Here is a 17,763-nt window from a genome sequence, read left to right on the forward strand (position 1 = left end):
TTCAGTATGAGGTTTGGGTGGGGATACACATCCAAACTATATCACTTCCATCCTGAAGCTCTTCGGCCACCCTAAGCAATGCTTAGCACCTTTCTTCTCTAAACTCTAAGGACTATAGAATTGATAGTTTGAACAATTCAACTTATTAGTTATAGTCTATCCTTATTATGTTTCTTTTGTTTATTCATGTGTTCATTTATGTGCTTATTCATTCATTAAGTTTTTCATTCATTTGTGGAATGAAGATTTCAAATGTTTGTTTTTTGATCAAATAATGGAGGCATCCATAGAAGGGCTGCTGTAAGATCAGAAACTCAGGCAAATTTCCTGCCTTTCTCTGAAAGTTGCTTTAAGAGTGCAGCCCTTAGGTAACAGACACATGTTTTATAGCCTTTAAGGAAGCCCCATCTCTATAACATTTTATCCAAGTACCCACTAATTTTGGGTAGTAAGGGGTACTGAAGTAGAGACTGCCTAAGTAACAAAAAATGAAACTCTCCTCACATTGCCAGTTACTTAATTGCCAAAGTTGCCAAGATAAATATCTAATAGGTGATACTGAGATGAAACTAACAAGACTCAAGCCCACTCTTGAGCAAGAGTATTTGCTTCAACTGAGATTTGACTAAAGGAAAACAATTCTTCCAGATCCTTTCAAAGGCAATAGACTTGAATTGAAGACCAGACAATGAATTGTAAGAACAGAAGAGAGAAAAGGCACTATTACCTTTTTCACAATCTGGTGAATTTGATGAATGCTGGAAAGAGGTCAGAAGGACCCAGACAGAAAAGTTCATTCAGGTCCAGAACATTTGCTGTGGCCTCAGTCTACAAGGGAACAATGCCATCCCAAAGTCAATGCAAAGGAGGGAATGGTGCTGCCAGAATTTCGAGGCAAAAAATGATTCAATTCTTAGTATAGAAATGAAAACCTTAGGAGACCAGAATAAGTAATATAGGTATTCATTTACCAGAGAGGAAGCGACGTGTCTTGGCACAGGAGCAAGCAACCTAAAGTGAAAGCATATCTGCCCCTAAGTCTCTGGGTTGCAGGGTCCTCATCAATTAAAAAAAGAACAAATACCTACAATGCTGGGTAGGTAATACACATTGCAAGAGGGAATGGTGGGGACTGTGTTGAATTGGGAGACTGAAAACTGTATGTCACTTCTGAAGACATTCAAATATATTTCGAATAAATTCTGGACCCAGTTTCATGTTTAGCACTGGGTCATTTGTTAATTTGCAATCCTTCGACTAAATTTATCTGTTTAACAAATCTTTGTGTCTAGAGTTTCCCTAATTTTCTATCGTTAAAAATCTATTAAATTCTTCTAAATTTAACAAACATGTGGTTTGTTGCCATATTGCTGCAAATAATGTACTGATCGGAGTCAGATTTTATGGAACTTAAACAACTTCCTCGCAGTAGCCTTCCCCAGGGAAGTCATTCTTCAGCCCCAGCACTTTCTATTCTTTGCTAAGTGACCCCTAGGAAGATTAGAGGAAGATGCTGGATAGAGAGCCAGTCGCCGAACACTCACTCTCGGTGGGTATTTGGTTGCCTCTGTCATCCAGAAGCCTGGCTTTGAGCTTTTGCCTGTGGTTGCTCTTCCCATGGTGGCCCCACTGCCAGCTATTGTTTCAGAAATGGAAGCTTCCCTTCCTCTCTGATCCTCCAGCAGCAGTGGCTTAGCTTCCATTCCCTTCTGGTGCCATCCCCTTTCTGGATGAACGTGTGCCTCTTAGCTCAGCCCTGCACATCCCTCTGAGAACTCGGCATCATCTCAGACTAGGTTCAGTGAACCACCTGCTATGTGAACCCACCTCTGCTGTCACTGCCAAGGTTCTTCCACTCCTCTAGGCCTACAATGAGATTTAAAGCTTCCCTGACTTTTATCCTTGGCAGGGCTGTGCACATCCTCCACAACTGGGGCCCAGGGCTCCCTGGCTCAGCATTTATGAACCATCTTTCTTCCTGCCATTTCTTACTCAGGGCTGGAAGGCACAGTCAGGGGGAGGTTGGTTCCTACTTGTAGCGCTTCTGTATTTGAATTTGCTAGATTGTCCAGAACAGCCAATATGAGGTCATTGAGCTAAGAACCCCAGGGGCCTGGACAGCTCTTCAGCAAATAAATATTTTCTTCAGATTCCCCCGGCAAGCATAAATGCCTCATTCTTCACCTCTGGATAGAAGAGGCCCTTTTCTGTACTCTTTCTAGCAGGGCCTCGGCTCTTTCTATTTTGGTTTGGATATCAGCCAAAACAGCTCACTTTTACTTTTTTTTTTTTTTTTCCTATCTGAAAAGCTAAAAGAGGTAGGGGGAAAGGTTTGGCATTCTAACTTTATCCCTACCCCCTCTTGTTTTTCTGAAGTCTGGAGGTGAGGTGGCTGAATGATTGAAAATACCACAGGGAATCTTCATCTTCCCGGCAGGCAGAAAACAGAATGTGGGCACAGCCTGGAACTGTGTTGGGGTCCTGCCAGGCTGGGGGACACTGAGTGAGAATCTGGGCCCCTTCAGTGAAGCCAGGTGCCATGTTATATATGAGGTCTCATTTGCATCTTTAGATGTCACACTAGCCCTTTTTTTTGGTAATCTTTCCTATTTGAAGGATTTCTGGCCCTAATTGTTGAATTGCTCTTTGAGGAACATGCAGTATCTTATAGTTTGGGGTGGGTTTTCTCTGGAGGTGGGATTGAGGAGAAGTAGAATCAGCATAATTTGATGTTGGTCCTACAATCACTCGCTCCTCCTTGAAAATATGTGACTTCATTCTCAAGATGTAACTGCATGCTTCCTGGGGGACGCCCACTCACAAAGTATAAGAACCCATTCGCAAGTGTGTAGCTAGCAGGCCGAGTGCTCAGGTTTGGCCCATGGGAAAATGTTTGAGTAGGACTCTAGATAATTTTCTCTACCTGTAAAATGGACATTATACATTATAGCTTCATAAACTAATGTTTGCAAGAATATTCTAGGATAGCATTGTTCTGCAATGCTATGCCTGCCTGTGTACATACACATGCGCGTACACACATTCACATACACACATACACATAACTGATTCAGGAACAAAGTAATTTTGCACTGAAGAACTTGCTTACATATAACACCAAGATACAGAACTCAAAGAACAGTTGGGCAGAGGCTTGTAGGCTGCACAGTTGCTGACTGTAGTAGTAGTTGTTACAACTAGAATTTCTGACTTTGACTCAGACACTGGAAACAGTTCTCTTCTCCACTGCGAGCCACACTGCACGAGACGGTCTCAGTTTTTCTGCTCAACCCATTTGACAGACAAAGAAATGGAAGCCGAGATAATCAGAAGGCTGAGTTTCAAAGTAAAACCAGGAGAACTGGCTTTTCTAGTTGGATTTTATCCTAAAAACTGGTAAGTCTTGAGTTTAGATGAAGTTTTAAACTCAAGCAAATTCTTATTACATGACTTGCTAGAAATGAAAGCACATTAGAAACTGCTTATCCAGCCACCTTTTTATAAATAAAAAAAATGGAGTCCCAGAGAAGTTTGTCTGCATCCCTCCTGCCATTACCTTTCTCTAATAGTTTCTATATTAGTACCCTCATACCCTACCCCCCAGATTCTCAGTGCTTCAATTCTGTCTAGGGAAGAGCCATATTAAAAACTCAAAAAGAATGAAATCATGTCCTTAGCAGCAACATGGACAAAGCTGGAGGCCACTATTCTAAGAGAATTAACTAAAAAATAGAAAACCAAATACAGCATGTTTTCACTTACAAGTAGGAGCTGAACAATGCAGCCACATGGACATAAAGATGGAAACAATAGACACTGAGGAGAGGGTGGGAGGGAGGTGAGGGCTGAAAAATTACATTATTCAGTATTTGGGTAACAGGTACACTAGAAGCTCAATTCCCATCCGTGTTCCATACTCATGTAACAAACAAGCAGACCCACTCCCTGAATCCAAAATAAAATTAATTAATTTAGAAAACCCCCCTCAAACTTACCAAAGTTTTAGAGACTTAAGGTGTTTCTCTACTCAAAGGTTTTGTATTCAGAAAGATCAATAATTAAAGGAGAAAATTTCTTATTGAAGGATATTTAATCTTTACATAAAATTTTGATTTCAATAAGGGGAATATGTTTAAAAAGAAGGATTTTTTAGGTGTCTTGAAAATCACAATTTTTTTTTTCATAAAGGACAAGCTGCAGTGACTCGATGTAATAATATTAATAATATTGGCTGAGGCAGGCTACTCACCTAAGGTCAGGAGTTTGAGACCAGCCTGGCCAACATAGTGAAACCCCATCTCTACTAAAAATATAAAAATTAGCTGGACATGGTGGTGCTTGCCTGTAATCCCAACTACTTGGGAGGCTGAAGAAAGAATAGCTTGAACCTAGGAGGCCGAGGTTGCAGTGAGCCGAGATCACACCACTGCACTCCATCCCGGCCAGCAGAGTGAAACTCCATCTCAAAATAATCATAATAATAGTAATATCAACTATTATAATAATGAATCTCACTTATTGGACATTGACTATGGCCTAGCATTGATTTCATGCTTTAAATGTTTAAATTCATTTAATGCATCATAACAGTGAGACCCTGTGAGTTAAGTATTTTAATTATTCGTGCTTAAAGAGAGATAAGGAAACCAAGGCACGAAGCTAGTAAGAGGCATGTATGGTGTGCCTGCTCTGTGCCGAGTTCTGCTCTGCTAGACACGATGGTAACAAGGATGACTTAGGTGGATCCCACATCCTCATGGAGCTCATTGGCAAGTAGTGGAGAGTGAGGCCAGGAAGTCAATGGATTCTTTGTGTTGAATAAAGAATCACCCTAGGGTCCTGGAGGATTCTGTAAGGTTAGAGTAAGAAGGATCCCGAATGGTCTCCCTTGTTCTCCCTTCAGGTGTTATTTCCTAAACAGTGGATACAGGGCTCACTAGCCAAAATCCAGGAGAGGCTGGAGGGGACACTCAACTGCATTGCCACCTGTGTAGCTAGGGGAGCTGTGGAGGGCAGTGCTGTGGAGGGCAATTCACTTGCAGTGCTCCTATTCTTATCCCACCATTGCCACTGCTCTTCCCCTAATCTGTCCTTAGTTTACAGGCTTTCTAAACAATTCTTTGCCTTCAGTCGGGCCATCCATGGTATTATGAAGAGATGAAGTTGCTGAATGCTGTAGACTTTCTAGTGTCTTAATGACGGTCTTAAGACTAGTTCCTTTCTATTCCTTGCAAGAGGGGACAAAGTGTATGTATGTGTATGTAATCTCAGAACAGGCTCCACCAAATTGTAACCTAGTCATGGACTTTTCCATAAAGAATTCCAGCTGCCTTCTCCACTGGCCTCACTGGGAGCTCTTGAGGGCACTGGGATTCAAGGCATCTTGGCTTTTTCTTTCTTCTGTTACTACTGCTTTGGGGTTTATGCTGTTTCAATTTGCTGCCTTCTGGAAACTTTCCAGAGGTGCACAGTCTCCATTTATTATCATTGTGCATTTCTTTGTTTATACTAAGAAGCATTTGGGTGTGAGCAGCTGCAGATTAACATTCATTATGCTTGCAATCGAGTGCATCAACATCTTTAAGAGTTGCATATAATTTTCTTTGCACCAATATCAACAGGTAAGGGCCAAGGGGAGTGCCCTATAGCTACAGACAATGCTTTTCTTTTGTTTCACTTCTTCCCATCTGAGACAGGCCTGGTATTGCTAGAGCCATTCTAAAGAGATGTATTTACTAGTCCAGTAGATTTCTACAGATCTTTAGCTACTCAAATAGAATAGTTCCCTCTTCTCAGTGCTCTATTTTTTCTGTCCCTTTAAAATGGACAACTTGGACAAAACCCGATACTATAAATCGATCAACAAACTTTCATGTTAGGAGTAGCAATTTCTTCTGAGATGAGGTTTAGCAAGTATATAGAAATCACGGCGAGGCTTCGCAATGCCTCAGAACTCTTGCTCTATTATCAGAGACGCTATGATGTAAGATTAGTGAAATAAGAAATTCATCAAGAAGTGTTTACGGAGTACTTCCGCTGTGACAGACATTGTAACTGTACAAAAATGTATAAAGCATGCAGCCTAATTTCAGAGAGACTGAAATCAACTTGGATAATGCAAGATATATGCTGTGCAAAAGCAATCTAAAGCAGTGCCAGCCTGATGTTTTGTAGAAATGAGAAACAGTGGAGTGGGCAAGGAAGCTTGAGCTATGCCTGGAGGGATGAATTGACTTTTATGTGTGTGGAAGGAGGAGAAAGTCTTTTTAAATAAAAGCAACACTGTGTGTATATCTTTGACTTCTCCCATATTACTAATTAATTTATAGGTTTGTCAATAAAATTTCTGCAATGTTACTCAACCTGTTATCACATTTCTAATTTTATGTTTTATTTTAATTTTTTTCCTTGGGCTCAGACCCTAGTATACATTCCAGGTAAGGTGGGACAAACTTGGATAGAAAACCTCAATCATCCTATGTAGAAGAGCCAGAGAACAGAATGCAGAGCATTTGCAGCAGCCAGAATTGAAGTGGGGGGGGGGGGGGGGATTCTTGAAAGAAGAGAGCCAGAGAGGGGGCGCCTCACATTCTGTGTAAAAACAAACTTTGCCCAAATATCTGAGTCACTTCTGAAATGTACATTCAAAGAGCATACTTTAAGCAGCCCAGCTATGGCATAAAGAAAAGAACACAGCTTTCAGTTGCCTACGACAAAAAAATTGATTGAACTTTGAGTCTGAGTGCAGTTAAGGTAATTGGTTACTAAAACAAAAAATTTAAAACTCTTTGTGGAAACATAACTGATCTACAGCACACAGTGTTTAGAATACAATTCAAACTTACAGACATAGGGCAAAAAGGAAAATGTGACAACCTGTATTCCATAGAAAGAGGAATCAATGGTGACTGGACCAGATATTGGATTTAGCAGATAAAGAGTTAAAGCTGCTGTTATGACTATGTTCAGCAATGTAAAAGAAAATAAACTCATAGTAAATGAATGAGTAAAATTAATTTCAGCAAAGAGAAATTATAAAGAAGAATAAAATGAAAATTTTAGAATAAAAAACACAGTAAAGTAGAATTTTGCAATAAAAATTTATACAGATAAGCTTAACAGCATATTGGCTATGGCAAGAGAAAGAAGAAAGTGCTAGTATATTTAAAGATATTGCAATAGTGCAGCACACCAACATGGCACAAGTATACATATGTAACAAACCTGCACGTTATGCACATGTACCCTAGAACTTAAAGTATAATAATAATAAAAAAAATATGTAAAGCATTTAGAGAATTACTTTGAAGAATCACTAATCAAACTACATTTGCAAAATAAATTATAAATATTGAAAAGAAAAAAAAAGATACTGCAATAAAAATTATCCAGTTCAAAAACATAGAGTAAAAATAGTTTTTAAAAGAAAAAAAGTCCCAGAGACCTGTGGAGCAATAGCAAAACTCTAACATACATGTAATCAGAATGTCAGAAGGAGAGGAAAAAGTGAACACAGCAGAAATACTAGTTGAATAAACTAAGACTAAAACATTTTCAAGTTTGGTAAAAACATAAATTCACAGATTTAAGAAGCTCTGAAAACTCTGAGGAGGACAAAGACAAAAAAAAAAATCATACCCAGCACATTAATTCAAACTGTTAAAAACCAACGGTTAAGATAATTTTCAAAGCAATGAAAGAAAAATGACACAATTCTTGGAGAAACATTATATAAGATGACTATAGAATTTCCTTAAAGTGCTGAAGGCAAAATCTGCCAACCAGCACTTATTCTAACAGTATCCTTCTAAAATGAAGACAAAATAAATATTGTTTATAGAAAAACAAAAACTAAGAGACTTTATCACGAGCAGATATACGTGACAAGAAATACTAAATGAAGTTGTTCAGGCTGAAAGAAAACTATCTCAGATATAAATTTGGATTTTCAAGAAGATACAAAGAGTGTAGAAATGGTGAGTATAGGAGGAAATACACAAGTTTGATTTTTAATCTAAATTTGAAAAAAACGTATAACTAAGCTAAAATTATAATATCGTATTGTGGAGTTTATAATGTATGTGTATGTAATGCACATGGCAATCAAAGCCCAAAAGACCAGAGAGCTGTAAATAGATTCATATAATTACTGGGTTCTTACATATTATATAACATGGTCTGATATTAAATCTAATTATGCTACTAAAAAGTAAAGATATATATCATAATGTCTACTAACTATTATAAAATAAAGAGATATAACCAAAAGAGCTAATGGACAAGTGAAAATTGAATTCTAAAGTGAAAATAATTTTTTAAAAGTCTGGAAAGGTAAACATGAGAAACAAGAAACAGAGGTATGAACAGGAATAATAATAATAAAGTGATAGATTTAAATCAAACTTATTAAAACTTACATTAAGTATAAGTGGACTTTAAACACTCCAATTAAAAGGTGGAAATTATAAAAATAAATTTAAAAAGTAACACACAAGTATATACTATCTACCAGAGATACAATTTAAATGTCAAGATAGAAATGATTTGAAGAAAAATGAATGAAAAAGATATACAAAAAGTTGGCATAAGGAAGTTACAGTGGCTACATTAATATCAAATGAAAAAAGACCTTAAGATAGAGAATTACCAGCTGGGTGTGGTGGCTCCCGCCTGTAATCCCAGCACTTTGGGAGGCCGAGGCAGGCAGATCACGAGGTCAGGAGATGGAGACCATCCTGGCTAACATGGTGAAACCCTGTGTCTATTAAAAATACAAAAAAATTAGCCGGGCGTGGTGGCAGGCACCTGTAGTCCCAGCTACTTGGGAGGCTGAGGCAGGAGAATGGTGTGAACCCGGGAGGCGGAGCTTGCAGTGAGCCAAGATTGAGCCACTGAACTCCAGCCTGGACGACAGAGTGGGACTCCGTCTCAGAAAAAAAAAAAAAAAAGATAGAGTATTACCAGAGATGAAACAGCACATTTCATAATGACAAGAGGGTGGATTCATACATAACACAATACATACCAATATTAAAGGGTTATGCACCTAATAATAGAGCTTTAATATATATGAATATAATATTGATAGAATTAAAAGGAGATATAGAAAAGTTCACAATTTTATATCACAATTTTAGCATCCCCTTCTCTCAGTTATTGCTAGAATTACTTGACAAAAAACTGCTAAAGATATAGAATTACTTCAAAAACACAATAAATCATTGTGATCAATATTCATAGACTACTATACCTAACAACTTTGCACAGCTTTTTTTGTTACCCAAGATAGACCATATGTTGGGTCATAAATCAAGCCTCAGTAGCTTAAAAGTATTGAAATCATATGGAGCATACTCTCTGATCACGAGGGAATTAGATTATGAATAAATAATAAGATATATAGAAAATATTTGGAAATTAATAAACAGATTTCTAAATAATCTATTGTCCAAGAAGAAGTCACAGAGGACATTGGAAAATATAACTTGATGATAGTAAAATACAATATATTAAAATTTGTTTGCAGCTAAAGCAGTAACTAGAAGGTAATTTATGACATTAAAATGCATCTATAGAAAAAGAAGGAAGGTATAACATTAATGACCTAACATTGCACCTTAAGTTAAAAAAAGAGGAGCAAAGTAAACCCAAAATAAGTAGAAGGAAGGAAACAACAGATAACAGCAGAAATCAATGAAAAAGAGAACTGACAAATGGAAAATTAATAAAGCCCAAAGTTCATTCTATGAAGAAAATTGAGAAAATGGATAAACTTCTAGCTAGACTTATAAAGAAGAGAAAAAAGATAAATTACCAACATCATCAATAAGCGTGGATGTGACTATAAGTTTTATATAGACCCTTAAACAACATGAGGAGTAGGATTGCCAATCCCCCTGCACAGTTGAAAATCCAAACGGAAGTTTTTACTCCCCCAGAACATAGCTACTAATAGTCTGCTTTTGACCAGAAGCCTTACTGATAACATAAACAGTAGACTAGCCTGGGCAATGTAGTGAGACCCTGTCTAGAAAAACAGCTGGATGTGGTGGCCTGCTTTAGTCCTAATTGCTGGAGAGGCTGGGGTGGGAGGATTGCTTGAGCCCAAGAGTTCAGGTTACAGTGAGCTATGTTCTCACCCCTGCACTCCAGCTGGGACAACAGAGTGCTCTTGAAAAACAAAAACAAAAAGAAACAGTTGATTAACACACATTTTGTGTGTTATATGTATTACACACTGTATTCTTACAACAAAGTAAGCTGGAAAAAATGTTATTAAGAAAATGATATGGAAGATACAATATATTTACTATTTATTATTTCGTTTTTTAAAATGTTTATATTTTTATTTTACTTCAGGTTCTGGGATACATGTTCAGAAGATGCAGGTTTGTTACATAGGTATACGTGTGCCATGGTGGTTTGCTGAACCTGTCAACCCGTCTTCTAGGTTTTAAGCCCCACATGCATTAGGTATTTAACCTAACGCTCTCCCTCCCCTTGACCCTACCCCCCAACAGGCCCCGGTGTGTGATGTTTCCCTACCTGTGTCCATGTGTTCTCATTGTTCAACTGCCACTTATGAGTGAGAACATGCAGTGTTTGGTTTTCTATTCCTGTGTTACTTTGCTGAGAATGATGGTTTCCAGCTTCATCTGTGTCCCTGCAAAGGACATGAACTCACTTTTTTTAATGGTTGCATAGTATTCCATGGGGTATATGCGCCAATTTTCTTTATCCAGTCTATCATTGATGGGCATTTAGATGGGTTCCAAGTCTTTGCTATTGTCAACAGTGCTGCAGTAAACATATGTGTGCATGTGTCTTTATAGTAGAATAATTTATAATACTTTGGGTATATACCCAGTAATGGGATTGCTGGGTCAAATGGTATTTCTGGTTCTAGATCCTTGAGGAATCGCCACACTGTCTTCCACAATGGTTGAACTAATTTACACTCCCACCAACAGTGTAAAACATTCCTATTTCTCCACAGCCTTACCAGCATCTGTTGTTTTCCTGGCTCTTTAATAATCGTCATTCTAACTGGCATGAGACGGTATCTCGTTGTGGTTTTGATTTGCATTTCTCTAATGAGCAGGGGTGATGAGCTTTTTATTGTGTTTCTTGGCCAAAAAAATGTCATCTTTTGAGAAGCTCATATCCTTCATCAAATTTTTGATCACTTTGTGATCCAATCCTTGTGTATTCTGGATATTAGACCTTTGTCAGATGGATAGCTTGCAAAAATGTTCTATTCTGTAGGTTGCCTTTTCACTCTGATGATAGTTTCTTTTGCTGAGCAGAAGCTCTTTAGTTTGATTAGATCCCATTTGTCAATTTTGGCTTTTGTTGCAATTGTTTTTGGTGTTTTAGTCATGTCCTTGCCCATACCTACGTCCTGAATGATATTGCCTAGGTTTTCTTCTAGGGTTTTTATGGTTTTGGGTTTTACATTTAAGTCTTTAATCCATCTTGAGTTAATGTTTGTGTAAGGTGTAAGGAAGGAGTCCAGTTTCTGTTTTCTGCATATGGCTAGCCAGTTTTCCCAGCACCATTTATTAAATAGGGAATCCTTTACCCAATATTTACTATTTATCAAGTGGAAGTGGATTATCATAAAGGTCATTATCTCATCTTTACATTGAGTAGGCTGAAGAGGAAAAGGAAGAAGATGAGGGGTTGGTCTTGTTGTTTCAGGAGTAACAGAGGCAGAAGAAAATCCATTCTATAGTGTAAGAGGGTGTATGAAGACCCACACAGTTCAAATATGAGTTTCTGAAGGGTCAACTGTGTGTGTATATATATATAAGTAAATATGTATAAGTGTATAAATAAATATGTATATGTAAATATATATGGAAATATATAACTATATAAAATACATATAAATAGATACAAATTATATGTAAATAAACACATACAAACATACAAAATAAGGGGACATTATGAAAAACTTAAGGTCACTTAACAACTTAGGTGAACAAGTAAATATTTTGGAAAACGCAGTTGCCAATACTAATGCAAGATGAAATAGAAACTCATAATAGTTATTTATCTATTACAGAAATTAACTTTATTATGCCACAAAAAGAACTCCATACCCAGATTGTTTCACTGGTAATTGTGTTCAACTTTTAAGGAAAAAGATAATTCCAGTCTCCATGAACTATTTTAGGAAATAAAAAGTAACTGTTACAGAGTACTTATTTACTCTCTGTGCTAAGAATGTCACACATATTATCTTATTCTCCAAATGTTCCTCTGAGAGAGGTCATATTCCATCCCTACTTTGCCAATGAAAACATGGGCTTATGGAGGTTAAGAAAATTGCCTCGGGTTTCATAGTTATTAAATGGAACAGCCTCAACTTGATCTTGAGGAATCCGACTCTCAATTGCACTCAACAAATGTGCCATACTGTTTCTCCTACAGTTCACCATTGAGCTTTCTGTAATATATATGGTAGGCTCACAGTGTATATTAGTTGTATAAATGAACATTGGGCCCAGGGGTAATATTTTCACAAGGAAATATTTATTCTCATGACTTACAAGACAAGAAGGCAATATACCAAGGGCGTCATACTCAATGAGAACCTTGGATTGTCTCTCATTGATAACTCTTGTTTCTTGGCATTTTGAAGCAATTTCTAGCCTCCAGGCTTTTTTGTTTCTTGTATCTTACATGCCCTTTGCACTCCACTGGCTTATCCAAAGGCTATAAAGATGTCTTCCGTGCTTCCAGGATCACCTGACCCCACATGCTTCCTGCATCCTCACTTCATCTGCTCACCCTGGGGAGGCTGCACTTAAGATCCTGTTATTTGGAGTTTGATCATGGACAGGACTTGTGATGTCACGTGTTAACGGTAGGTGCACCTACTAAAAAATTGATCTTTGTTATTTAAGGTAAAAATGTCGTAAGATGTAGCTCTTTACTAATTCGGTAAAGATAAGATTAGAAAATGCCAGTTATTAGAATAAGAGATATTTTTACATGTTATTGCTTCAAAATCTGTTTCTGGGAATCCCTTGCTCTTCCTGTGGGCCTTAAAAATTGCAGCTACAACTCATTTACTCTGTGTTTATGTTACAGCAGTAGAGGTGCCAAGTGTCCGCGAAAGGGAAAAGCTGAAAAGTTGATGAACTGAGCATGATGTTACTAGAAATGGAAAAAACTGTAGATTACTGGCTGAAGAAAAATTATATTTACTTAGTTACTTAAACATAGAAAAGAGGCCATATCTTAAAACAAGTGTTACTTGAGAGTGGTTTTCAAGGATTTCTACTTTCTGTAAAATAAATTATTTTGGGAGGGTGGCAAGTAATGCTTTTAACTTTAAAAAAATTTATTGAGTAATAATTTATATATCATGAAATTTGTCTACTTTAAGTGAATAATTCAATTATTTTTTGTACATTTACCCATTTGTGCAACCATGCACACAATCCAGTTTTAGAACAGTTTCATTGCCCTGGTAAGATTCTCCATGTCCATTTATAGTCAATTCCTGTTTTCACTCTAGCCCCAGGCAACCACTGATCTACTTTCTGTCTCTATAGATTCATCTATCCTGGAATCATACAGCATGTGGTCCTTTGTCTAGTTCCTTTCATTTAGCATCACGTTTTTGAGGTTCATTTGTGTTGTAGTATGTATCAGTATTTATTCCTTTTTTATCACTGAATAATATTCCACACTACAGACACACCACATTTTATCCATTTACCACTTGATAGATATTTAGTTTTTTTTCCATATTTGGCTATTATGAATAACTTCTTACGCTACAGTGTGACTTGTTTTGTTCCCAGTCTCAAAGCCCAAAGGAGCTCAAATATAAATTTAAATGTGTGATTATGTACTACATTTGAACAAGTGATTTATCAGAAGTGAAAATACCTTCTACAATCAACACAGGTACATTGAGTATTTGTTATGTATTAAACACTATTGGATATTGTGGGGAATATGGTTAAGATAGAGATGGTTCCCATTCAAATGGAGCTTCTATTCTATTGGAGGAAGACACAGTAAGAGAGGGAGAGAGAGAGAGAGAAGGAAGGAAGGAAAGAAGGAAGGAGAAGAAAGAGAAAAGGGGAAAAGGAGTAATGACAAGTATTATGGAGACAATGAAATTAATTAAAATTAATAAGTAAGTAGGTGATCACTTTAGATTTGGTGGTCAAGAAGGGCTCTTTGAAGAAGGATATTTGAGCTAACGTCTAGATAATATAAAGAAGGTAGGATAGAATAACAAGGGGGCACTGTGATATGGACAGAGGAAAGACTGTAAAGGTCCTAGAGCAAGAATGAGCTTGCCATGCTTGAAGAAAGTCAAAAGGCCAGCAAGACTGCAGTGTAAGGGCAAAGGGACAAGTATTAACAGTAAGAGGAGAAATGTGAGAGGCAGGTGAGGTCCAAATCACACAGAGTTTTGTTAGGCAGCATTTAGAATTTGGATTATACCTAAATTCTAAGGGAGACCATTGCAGGATTTTAAGCAAGAGAGAGCCATCATATTCTTTAGAATTAAAATTTTATCTCTGGCTTCTAAGTGCAGAGAATGGACTACAGGAGGCAAGAGTGGAACCAAGAAGACCAGTCTGGAGTTACTGTGCAGTAGTTCAGGGGAGCCATGAGTACAGATCAGGTAGGGTGAAGGCAGTATGGTTTCAGATAAGATTTAGAAGTAGAGTAGCCAGAACTTGCATGTAACAATATGGGTGGTGGATTCGGTGATTAAAAGATAATTTGCAGCCTTAAGGCTTGAAGAATTCATTGGAAGGCAGTGCTATTTATTTTGATGGGGAGGACTGGGATGAGTAGCAAATTTCTGTAAGGAGAAGGATACCAGGGACCGAATTGAGTTCTGTTTGGGCAGTTTGTGTTTAATGTGGTTCTTAGACATCCATGTGGAGATATTAGGTAGGAAGTTGAAACGTACATGTAGACTTGGAGGTAGGAGTCAGGCTGGAAGATGGGGATTTGAGAATCACTGGCGGATAGGGAGTATTTAACATTGAACAGGATGGTCTCCAGGGAGAGCTGGTAGACGATAGGAGAGAAGGGGGAGCAAGAGGCATCCTGACTCTTCCATATTTGGATTTAGGGGCCTTTCTCTTACTCGAGGGAGTCCACTGATTAAAAGTCATAAAATTCTACCCTCATTCTCCATGGTCCTAGTAATAACACCATTCTTTGAGAAGAAATGGATATAATTGGATTCGTTCTTTTACAGTATGGGACAATTGACCATTTACATCACTGGCTGGGAGTAGGTGATTGGGGTTCTCCTTCAGGCTATGTGGTGGCCTCAAATGAGGAAGATCAGTGCCTCCACATCGCAACCTAAGCCATGGCCACAGCAGTGGCATTACCTGGATTATCCAATGAAACAATGAAACTGGAGGCAAGAGATGCTTTTGCCTCACCTTGTCAGGTTTTTTGTAACTATTGACTCGAAAATCTACTGTCAACGTTAGTTATGTAATTTGTCTGTTGCTTTGCTTTATTCATTCTTTCCACTCATTTGCATTTAGTTTTTTTTTTTTTATTACGGTGAACTACATATGACATAACACTATTTTTAAGTGTACAGTTTCATGGCATTAAGTACATTCACAGTGTTATGTAACCATCATCACCATTGATCTCCAGAACTTTTCCATCTTCCCAAACTGAAACTCTGTACCCATTAAACACTAATTCCCTATCCCCTACTCCCATGACAGCTGCCATCCTACTCTCTGCCTCCATGAATTTGACCTCATCTAAATGGAATCATATAGTATTTGTCCTTTGGTGACTGGCTTATTTCTCTAGCATAATGTCTTCAAGGTACATCCATGTTGCAGCATGTGTCAGAATATCCTTCCTTTTGTTTCCACTCATATAACAAGGGCTGTATATTACTGCAGTTAAGTGCATGTGCTTTACAGCCAAAATGCTGGACTTGAAGCCTGTTCTGCCATTTATTAGCTATGCGACCTTGAGCAAGTCACTCAGGCCTTAATTTCTCCTCTGTAAAATAGATTTTATAATAGTAGTGACTTCTAAAGTTTGTTGGACGATTGAACAAGTTAATACATGCAAGGAGCATAGAACCTGAAACGTAAGAAAAAACGAACTTGTTATTACTATTTATTAAACACTAAGAATAAAATAAGAATAAAAATAAGAATTAAACAGGAATACTGCCCTCAGGATGCTTATAGATGGAGAAAGGAAATACACCATGTTTAGAACTAGCCATTAGGCAAAGAAGAAATTGCTAAGAATATATAAGGTGTATATAGGAAGGGCAATATGACTTTGGGGAGGGATAAATCACTACCACCTTCAGGACTAGAGAAGCTTCATTTAAAAGCTGACTTTTGAGCTTTTAACGAAGGACAAGCAGGGAAAGATTCTGAGCAGAGGGAGTGTGTGAAATAATAAGAAATATGTATGTGTCTCTGCTGCCAGTTCCTGACATAGAGCTCCTGAAATCCCTTGCAGATGGAGGCACTAGAAGTGTCTTTTGTTCTAATATTTGGTCTTTGACCCTGGTTTCTGACACAGACCTCCTAAGACTTGGTAATTTCCTGAGTAATAGGAACCTCTGACACAGAGCTTCTAAATCCCTTAGAATTTCCTGGGTGATAGGAAGCATCTTTTGTTCTAATGAGATCTAAAATTTCATTCTAATGAGACTTGTGGTGGGCTCCTGGAGAGCTGCAGGGTGGTGGTTGCCAGGGAGATTGATTAGAGGGTTGGAAATTTTAGTCCTACCTCCCCCCCAGACCTCCAAAAATGGGAGAGGTACTGGAGATGGACTTAACCACCAATGACCAATGATATAATTGATTATGGCTAATTCAGTGACATCTCCATAAAAACCCAAAAGGACAGGATTCAAGAACTTCTGTGTAGTTGTCATGTGGAGGTTTCTGGAGGGTGGTGCCTCCAGAGAGGGTGTGGAAGCTTTGTGCCCCTTTCCCCACACACTGCCCTATGTTCTTCTTTATCTGGCTGTTCATCTATATCCTTTGTAATATCTTTATAATAAACCAGTAAACGTTTCCCTGAGTTCAGTGAGCTGTCCCAGAAACTTAAAACCCAAGGAGGGGGTCGTGGGAACCCTGATTCAATAGCTGGTTGGTCAGAAGTGTAGGTGACAAGCTAGACATGGCCATGTGACTGCAGTCCCAGCTATTTGGAGGCTGAGGTGGGCGGATCACTTCAGTCTCAGAGTTTGACACTAGCTTGGATAACATAGCAAGACCCTGCCTCTAAAAAAAGAAAAAAAAGAATGCATAACAACCTACTTACTACTTGTGATTGGCATCTAAAGTGGGAGGCCATCTTGGGCAATTGAGTCTTCAGTCTTTGGGATCTGACTTTAAGTCCAGGTACACAGTGTCAGAATCAAAATTGAAATAGCGGACAACCATTAGTGTCCACAGAATTGATCACCAAATCCCACACATGTTTTGGTGACCAGAGGTGAAATATTCTGTGTTGAGTATGAATGTCAAAGGAAAAAAAACAGGTTTCCTCCTGTTCTACAGAATAGCACAAAGAGAAAGCACCATGGCAAGACACCATGAAACCAGAAAGTATATCAGTCAGGGTCCTGGCCGGAATTAACACTCACAGCCAGGATAATTCAGGAGAGCTCAAAGTTGTGGGGTTGTGGTCAGGGTTAAGAGAAGCCAGCAAGGGATAGCCAGGGTTAAGAGAAGTCAACAAGGAATAGCCAGCCAGTACCTTGGGGTG

This window comes from Piliocolobus tephrosceles, chromosome 13 (assembly GCF_002776525.5).
Source record: "Piliocolobus tephrosceles isolate RC106 chromosome 13, ASM277652v3, whole genome shotgun sequence".
NCBI lineage: Eukaryota > Metazoa > Chordata > Mammalia > Primates > Cercopithecidae > Piliocolobus > Piliocolobus tephrosceles.